This window comes from Lampetra fluviatilis, chromosome 43 (assembly GCF_964198595.1).
Source record: "Lampetra fluviatilis chromosome 43, kcLamFluv1.1, whole genome shotgun sequence".
In the NCBI taxonomy this organism is placed as follows: Eukaryota; Metazoa; Chordata; class Hyperoartia; order Petromyzontiformes; family Petromyzontidae; genus Lampetra; species Lampetra fluviatilis.
Genome location: NC_136317.1, coordinates 8,767,378 through 8,777,216, shown reverse-complemented (window position 1 = coordinate 8,777,216; position 9,839 = coordinate 8,767,378).

Here is a 9,839-nt window from a genome sequence, read left to right as displayed (position 1 = left end):
ACCACCTCAGCTGTATTTAACTCAGCTCACTTGGTATCGTTAATTAGGGACATCTCACTATATCCAGGACATTTGCTTGTCAGTTTCAAGGTAACATATTTACTTAACTTTCGTGACTGCATGAATTAATATTCTATGGTTATTTTGGGAAAGTCACGTAGATAGAACAAATAATAACAATAAAAATGAAAATAAAGTGAATAAAACATAATAATAAAATATCACAACGTTTCGATTACAACACAAGCAATCGTCATCCGGAGAAAAAAGAAGGGGAAAGCTGCTGAGGCAGGCTGTTTATGAAAGGTTTAGAGATGGACAGGGCAGCTAATGTTAATGTAGGAGAGGTCTCCGACACCGTCAGGAGGTCTACACCAATCAATGCTATGCACCTCGTTCCACACACCCACAATGTTGACGGTTCAGGTGGACAAGAAAACACAAATCAAGTCATGACCCAAAGTGGTTGATGACATCTTTCCAATGATTGCTGAGTTTAAAACCCTCGTCTCGGTTGAAATTGTGTCTGTAGAAATGGATAGTTTCGTGAACAAATTTTTGTTGATAGCCAGCCGGCTTGCAAAGTACCATCGTCTAAGAGAAATAAATTTCACGTGAGCCAGCCGCATTAAAGTAATGATCAGCCATGGCAGAAGTACTGGTCCTGCCGTTCTTCAGATCTGCCTTATGTTCATGAACACGGTCCAAGACATGTCGTTTGGTTTCCCCAATGTAACTGCTGCCACATATGCAGCTTCGTTTGTAGACGCCGAGATATTGCATGTCAGGAATCTTGTCCTTCGCAGATGGGATCAGGTCACGAATTTTATACACTGTGTTAAATCGGACCTGGATCTTGTGTTTGCTCAAGATTTTGCAAATGTTTTTGGTTATCCCTGCTATGTAAGGTAAGGTGATGGTTTTGATTGGATCTTCAGATGGCTCCTTCCGGGCGGTTTGGGTGATGGCTTTGCAGATTGTGTAGTCAGAATATCCATTCCCCTTGAGAGCCTGGTGTATGTGTTTGAGTTCACTGGTCAGGTGTTCATGGTCAGATATACATTGAGCTCTATGGTGTAGAGTTTTGATGAGGGAATTCTTCTGGGATGGATGGTGGTGGGAATCAGGTTTTAGGTAGGCATCCATATGGGTGGCTTTCTTGTAGACAGAGTGTCTCATTGAGCCATCTGGTCTCTTTTCGATTAAAACATCCAAGAATGATAACTTGCCATCCTTATCCACCTCCATGGTGAATTTGATGGCTGGGTGTATGGAATTGATGTGGTTGAAGAATTGGTCCAGAGCTGGTAGGCAATGTGGCCAGAAAATAACAAAATATCACGACTGAGCAATCATTGGAAGGACGTTATTAACCAGGTTAAGTCGTAAATGTCTAAGATGTTTAGTAATTATTTACGAATCTGGTGTTACATTAACAGGTTAAATGTCTTGACATTAACAGGTTAAATGTCTCACTAACAAAGCCACTGATGCTCGTTGACCTTGATGTGGCAGTGGCTCTGCAATCTTACATTGACATGCTATCTCTCACAATGCAATGTTGGATCCATGCGCTTAACCTCAAACAATGCGAATTCAACCCCGATGGAGTCTGGAGAGCTCAATGGAGTTCAAACTCACGAACACCTCGTTGTGAAGGACCAAACACAGAAGATCCCTGGGTTTCATCTTCCACAAAGCTCATGGTCCACCCTAAATCGCATCCACAGCACAAACCATGGCAGATGTGGACACTTGATGCACAAAATATGGAAAATTAAAAATTCTCCAGTGTGCGAAGGTGGTCATCCAAAATAGGACTGTGCAAGATATGACAAGGCAATGCCCGATCCACAAATACGAATGAGACATCACTTTCGTTATGTTTAATGCAATGTTCTTGTGGGGTGAGTTGGCAGCCGGGACGGCTGGGTGTTACCAGGGGGGGGGGGGTGATGTAGTGGCATTGTTGGGCGCGATGCACGATCACCACTACTCTTAGCCGGTAGTACAGGCCCCGTGTCAACAGGGGGCGGAAGAGAGGCTGAGCAGGATAGTTTTGATGAAGTGAGGTCGTTGGGCCGAGGTAACCCCCAGGGAGCATCGTGACCGGAGGTGCATACTCCAGACCCCCAAGAGGGGGCTGGCGGATGACGTCACACTCCAGGTCCCTCTGGAAGGTTCCAGAAGGAAGGCATGGCTAGGGGCGGAGTGAGCTTGGACCGTGTATAAAAGCTGGACCCCTAAACGGGTCCAGCAGTTGTTTTCCACTCGTAGACTCGAAGAAGCCACCCTAGAGACCTGGAGCCGGGGCTGGACCCCAGGACCTTGGCTGGGTCAGAACCGAGCAGCCCCGTGGGTAGGACCTGAGGACCTTGGCTGGGTCGGGTCAGAATATTCTCCCTATCGTCCCGCTAGCCAGAGGACCCTTAGTGAGCTATTCCCCCAGTGTGTAGGGCATGCCAGTGTGGAGGACATACCTCCTAAGGGTATCGGATGGAAGGGGCCATAACCCCTTCGTGTTAGGGCTGTTACTGTTATTGTATAATAAATGTGTTGCCTCCAGAGAAGTGTCTCTCTTTCTCCATTTATACCCACTATACTAGTCATGAATTTACATGTTCTATTTACGTGACAAACCTGATTAATTAACTATGTCGGGTGGTGGTGGGTTTACCGATGCATTTATATATTTGTAGTGTCTTAGGTCTCTTCTTCTCCCTTCTCGAGGTGTGTGTTTGCGGGTGCCATGTGGTGCACACACTCAGTCAAAGACGAGGTCGTCGTAGGAGGCACTGTCTCTCTTTTATTAAGTTCACACCGTCATCTCCGGCCTCCTCTCTAACGACCACGCTGCCGTACGGCCCGGCCCAACCCGCGTTGCAGCAATGGCGTCGACCGAGACGGCCAACTACTATCCGGCCGCGCAATGATCGGGCGAAGGCGGCAGCGACGAAGGCAGCAACGACGACAGCGACGACAAGACAAGTCAACTCCCAGTACCAGCAGCCTGGAGTTCTCACTCTCCGCTGCTTATATTCCGCTAGGCTCGGCTTGGTTCCACCCTAGCCACGCCTCCCTTCTCGAACCCACCAGAGGGTTCCAAGGGCCTCCCTATAAGGTCTACTGTGACCCTTGCCCCAGTTCCTCTATCCTGCTTGCACACCCGTGTATATGCTCAACGGCGCGTGCGCGAAATGTCCACCGCAATTGCTGCTGCTGTACAGCAGTCGGCGCTGTGTCAATACATATGTGTAGTGGGTTCCATGGAGACACACACTTTAATCTGGAGGCACCACGTTTATGATACGGCCCCAACAGGGCTACTAATTTAACATTACAAAGGGTTAACTAGACCCCAACCGGGTCACTATGTAACTGGGTCAGGAGGGTAACTTCTTCCTGACCCACGGAGCCTGAAAGTGCAATCTAAGACCAATGACCGAAGAGACATAGCACAGTGAGTTCACTCCTAGAGACAGCCACGATCGATCCTCCCCATCCCTCTTATTCTGTTGAGCGTGGCCTCGGTCCGCCTCCAGCCAAGCCCCCTTCTCGATCTCTCCCAAAGAAACTGGGGCCAGCGTCATGTGTCCCTCAAGCCCCCTTTTCGGGCCCTCTTGCTACCCCGTGCAATTCACGTGCCCTCTCTCTCCCTTCAACGGGACCATGCCCTTGAGGGCCCGCTTCCCTGCCATTCCTCCGCCGGTTCCAAAGAGAAGTACGAGACATATGCAGTTACCTGCTCGTGAATCTAGATGGCGTAGATGCCATCGAGACTCTAATTACATCTCTACATATGTATGCGACCTAACCCAAAAAAACTGTATTATATACGAAAGCGTTGGCCACTCGTCTGGAAGCTGTTCTTCCAGAAATAATTTACCCCTCCCAGACTGGCTTCATAAAAGGGAGGGACATCACCTATCATACTGGAACAATAATTAATAGATGTAATTGCATGGTCATAAAAAAAACAAGCCAACGCAATTACGTTGGATGGAGAAAAGGCATTGGACAAAGTCAAGTGGGATATCCTCTTCCAAACAATTCAACATATTAACTTCCTACAAAAATTCCTAGCATTCTGCAAACTACCAAACACTCTCCTTACGTCCTCTATCAAAGAGAATGGGTGGATATCAAGGGAATTCCTTCTAAGTAGAGGCACAAGAATAGGGATACCTTCTATCTCCACTCCTTTTTGCAATAGCCATAGAACCACTGGCAATAACCCTTAGGACATAAAATAAAATAAAGGGGGTACAAGGCCCTGGAGAGAAAGTATGAAATTACTTTTATATGCTGACAACATTCTTATAACAATAACCCCTTTGAATCTATTCCAAACATGCCTTATACTTCGATTTAAAGCTTTCGTGACTGCAGGGATTCATCTTCTTGGTTCTTTCGGTAAAGTCACGTAGAAGGGAAATAATAAAATGATAAAAATAAAACATGATAAAATAATTCTCACGACGTTTCGGCCACAACGCAAGCAGCCGTCCTCAGGTGAAAAACAGGTCTGTCGGAAAGACAGCGTTTCTTTCCGACAGACCTGTCGGAAAGACACGGCTGCTTGCGTTGTGGCCGAAACATCATGAGAATTATTTTATTATGTTTTATTTTTATTATTTTATTATTTCCCTTTTACGTGACTTTACCGAAAGAACCAAGAAGATGCCTTATACTATTGTAATCAGCGACTTCCGCGAAACTTCGTGTAGAGCAGTGATCCCCAACTTTGTTTTGCACCAGGGACCGGTTTCATGAAAGACATTTTTTTTCACGGACCGGGGGGGGCGGGGCGGGGGGGGTTCATCATTGGGTCTTTCCCTCTTTTCAAAGAAGCTCTCCAGCGACGTTTGTTTTTTACTCATTTTGGCTAGGGTTAGCTTGTGGGCTTACCAAAACTGTGACTGGGACAAGTGCACAGTGCGGGAAAGAGGCGCAGATGGAAGTGGTAAATAAAAGAATGGGCGAGCCACACGCGGACTCCCAGCTCACCTCCTGCTGTGCGGCCCGGTTCCTAACAGGCCATGGCCCGGGGGTTGGGGACCCCTGGTGTAGAGGGTAATCGTCTTTATTTCACATACGGGCACAACACAGGCCAACTCTATCTTCTTCCTTTTCCAAGTACAACACTTAAATGTTAGCGTCCCTACAGGCGACACATGGTTGATCATCCGGCGTGGTTCCACCCATCCCCTCCCGGCTTCACTGCTGGCTGACGGCGTGCCGGTAAAGGTGGTGGAACTCGGCAGGAGATCTGCCACGTGGCCGGACGACGGAGAGAGAAGACGACGAGCAGCGACGCAGTCCATACCCAAGACTCCCACACCGAGGCTCCGCCTCCAGCCACGCCCTATCGTGGAAACTTCCCGCATTTTCCCGGAGTATCTCAGCCAGCCACCTTTTTCCCAGATACCTCTCCCTTTGGGATTGGATGATGTTTTAGTGGTGCACATACCCGTGCTTCCCTTTTCCAACCAGCAGGTGTCATCATGTCATTACACTATCAATATTTACAGCACAGCAGCAGGATAAAAGTTAAATATATCAAAATCAGAAAATCAGAGATTATGCCAGTGTGTCTGGTCACAAAACAGTATAAAGCATTTCGGGGTGAAAATACCATAACCTACCTTCTTTTTTCGCTGCTAACTTCCCTCCGTTGCCACAGTCGACTTGCACTCACTTGCATGTTTGGAATGCACGCTCCTTCTCTAAATCAGAATACAAATAATTAAGATGATGACTTTGCCCAAATTTATATTCCTAATTTGAGTGCTCCCTGTCACTATCCCAACACCCTTTCTGCAAATACTCAACTCGGCTACTTCCAAAATCTTCACTCAGCCCCCATCAGAGAACCCCAATATTTTTTCTATGGCTATTAACTAACCAAAGAAAAGCCGAATTTGACGAAACAAAATCCCCCCAACTCCATCGATGCCCCCTGGACACCCCTCAAACATAGGCATGCCTTTTACAGGTAGGAACAACAGTTCCACACTGCCCACCAGGGATTATTTGTCTGCCTGTCTGTTGTGCATGGCCCTAGCCCCACCAGAGCCCTCCCATTGGCTCGGGGGCGCCGACCAATGGGAGCGATGGGTTGGGGTTGGTAGAGGGGGGGGTTAGTGGTGGGGGGGGGGCACCGCCTCGACTCGGGCCAATGAGGAGACGGGCGATGTTTCATTCACAAAATGGGGGAGAGTGGCTCCATTCATAAAATGGAAGCCTTGAAAAGAAAAAAGCGGATCTTCTTGCCTCATGTTTCTTTCAACATTCCCAGCCTTAAGGTGATTCAGTTGGGGGTGGGAGGGAGGGGCTGGGTGGGGAGGGGAGGGTGGGGAGGGGCTGGGTGTGGAGGGAGGGGCTGGGTGGGGAGGGTGGGGAGGGGCTGGGTGTGGAGGGTGGGGCTGGGTGGGGAGGGGAGGGTGGGAAGGGTGGGGAGGGTGGGGGTGGGAGGGGTGGGGCTGGCTACCCCGTGGTGTCCTTATAAAACTCAACGTTTAACCTACACACTACACTATACACGACACGATACACTACACTTATACAGGTAGGAACAACAGCTTCCACACTGCCCACCAGGGATTATTTGTCTGTCTGTCGTGCAGGAATGCACTGTCCAACCAAGTTCCTACCTGCCCACTCCGAAGGAACGTGTTGGGAATGTCCAGACATTAACAATTGTTTTCAAAAGATCACTTGCTACTTTAACCACGTTCACAAAACAAGCATCTCACCCTCACCGGAAATGTCCTTATTGGGGTTGAATCCTCAAGGCCTTTCCATAGAGGCAAATATATTATTCCAAATGTTCAGTGTTATGGCAAAACGCACTATTATAGCCAACTGGAGAGAACATGCTCCCCCCAACACTGCAGGAATGGGCCAATACCTTATCAAAAAATGCCGCTTTAGAGGATCTAAGTGCACAACTAAGCGGCAGGGAGGAAGCTTACCACAAAACATGGAACCCCTTCACTACCTCCCCTCCAGTAGGCAATGATTCGTAGGAACATTCATGAGGGCATTTAGTCACTCTTCCCCACCACCCCTTCCCTTTTTTCTCCTACAAGGGTATCAGAGCTTAGGAAGACACCAGGGTTGCAGATTTTATTGAAAGTTTATTGAAACGTGCAGTTTAGACAGGTTTCCAGGTTTTCTGCTTGTACCTGAATTGTTTTAATAAAATACTTTTTGAAAAAAAAAAGCTCGGGTGGGATTGATTGTTGTGAGCGGTTTTGGAGAGAAGTGCTGATAGACCCCGATCCAAACCTGCCACAACTATGACGAGAAGGTTAGCCGAGTTTGTTTTTCTCTGATGTGGACTATTATCTTTAAGGTGCCACTCTCCACAATTGTGCAGGGGGAACTGGATCACAAATCCAATGCCAGTTTCTTTACTCAACTTAGATTCGTATCAACTCTTGCCTCTCACTACCACGCACAGATGCAGCTCTCACGTTAACGACTCCGATCACCACAGTGCCAATCATCCTGCAGTGTCACCCAGTTTCACGACTCTCCCAGGAGGGTCCTGCGGCACGATGTTTGGCCAGTTTCGCATGGCTTGCGAGGTTCCCACTCATCTATGAATGCCCCAAACGATTGGAATTCCATCGCTTCACAAATGTCCACGGTTCCTCTCCCATCGATATCGCAATTTGATGCTTAGCTGTACATTTTCTACAATCACTTCACCTGCAATTGACTAATATCCTCACTTGTTTTACAGATTAGTGCAGTAGCCACTCATTTTTGCATCTATGTAACTTAATATAAAATTTCAGGTAAAATTCATAATACACGAGTCAACGTTGTCAACAACTCATTATTAAATATTTATTTTCGTGCAATATTTTGGATTTCGTAAGTTGCTTTTGAGTCAGATTGCTATTAGCTTCATTCTGTACTTTGTCATTTTGGTGACCCGAGTCACTTGCAAATTAGACCATCCTGGCCTCGTGTTTTTATCTCATCTGGTTAAACAAAACACACTTTACCTTTTGAACGGTTTATTTATGTGGTGTTGATTGACCATACTTCAAGTCAGTGGTGGTGAATGGGATGAACAAAAAAAAAGCAAGACTGTTTCAGTTGTCGCGTCATGTTCCTGCAATTGGAATACAGATCTTGCACTCTCGCCCCTCAGACACCACACTGGGACGGACGTTGTAGCTGCACTTTGAGCAGTGGTGCTGGCAGAGCTGTGGGGAACATCACCGCCTCTCCATGTTCAACCACCAGCAACATTTTTGAAGCCTTCCCGAGGTCAGACTGGACAACCCATGCCAATTCACGCACCAGATGTGCGTTGACCAACCCACATCTTAGGCCTCACCACTCAAAACTGCTCAGTGGCCTAAAATAAAATGTTTCGCTCCGGATGATTGCTGCAAAGTATGACCTGTGTTTTGATTTAGTGTGCTGATCTTTAAGGTGCATTGAAAAATTATAATACTCCGATTGATGCTCCTGCTGTTGTGGAGTGACTCATGTAGCCAGCTATGGCTGCAGGGTTTTGGTAGTCCATGTTGTTTGCGTTTATTGTGAAAATTCCGTCAGTTCCTATGATCACTGTTTCATTGCTTTATTTTGGTGATTTCGAAAAGTTTACTGGTTTGGCCATGTTTGTTGTAGTACGGAGTAAGACTGATGGCCTTAATCTAAGTTGTCTTGTGGTTGTTGTTGTTTGACTTGCCTCCCACTGGGATTTTTGCACACAGCATTGGTGTACGGTGTTTTTTCTGCCATATTTTGCTGTCTTTTCTTGGATTTTCTGTTTGCACTTGTTTTTTGTTTGTTGCGGTTGCACCCGATTCAAGAGCCGAATGGCTCACAGGGCTATACCTAATAAATTAACTTGAACCAACAATAGTGCAATGAGAAGCCTTGGCACAATTTTCATGCAGGACTCATTTACACTGCCACAATGCTTTGTTAAAATTTGGTTTTCCAAAAGTCACTCCACGTTGAGCCCAAAAGTCACTCCACGTTGAGGTAAAAAAACAGAGCTATACGAATATTTTTCAGAAGGGACTTGGCCACAAATGATAGCTCAGTGGCTTTTGGAAATTGGCAACGGCCAAATACTCGGAGGGGCATGTTTATAAATGTTGATATTTTGCAATTTCACATCGCACGTTGGACTAAACCACCAGCAAACTAGATGGTCACCACTATCTGTCCACACCGTTGCCGTAATGATCTTAATTCTAGACATCCAAATGAAACGTGCAGCCAAAGACAACCAGGTATAGTACCAAGGCCTCCTATTGGTGCAGAGGCCTCCATTAGGTGATTGATCAGGAGGCCAGGTTTTAAGGGATTCAAACTGAAAAAGGCAGGAAGCAAAGTTTGAGACGATCGACGTGAGAGAAGGGGGCTCCAAAGAGCTAAGAGGAGAGCACAAAAAACACGTCAGGGGAAGAGGAACTTCAAGAATCAAGCAAGTGGGGCCGAGTTGCTGTGTAATAAAAACAAGTCTGCAAGGTCGTCCACATCTTTACACTTCCACCAATAAGAGCTTTGAGAAACGTTGATTTAAGTTCAATTCCCCCCCCCCCCCACACACACACAAATATCAATGGAGTCATCTGCATATTCTCGGTGTATAGTTCGCAAGGGCTTGGGACAAGGTTAGTTTGGAGTTATGCGTCACTCCAGGAACTCAATTTCTAGTCAACGGCCACACTGCGAGAAATCTGCAATACCACGGATCAGGTGCTTGGCCGCTGGCACGACGATTTTTTCCCAAGATCTGCCTAAACCAGATATGGGGAAAATGCGGCCCGTGGGGCGTATACGGCCCGTTGGGCTTTTTA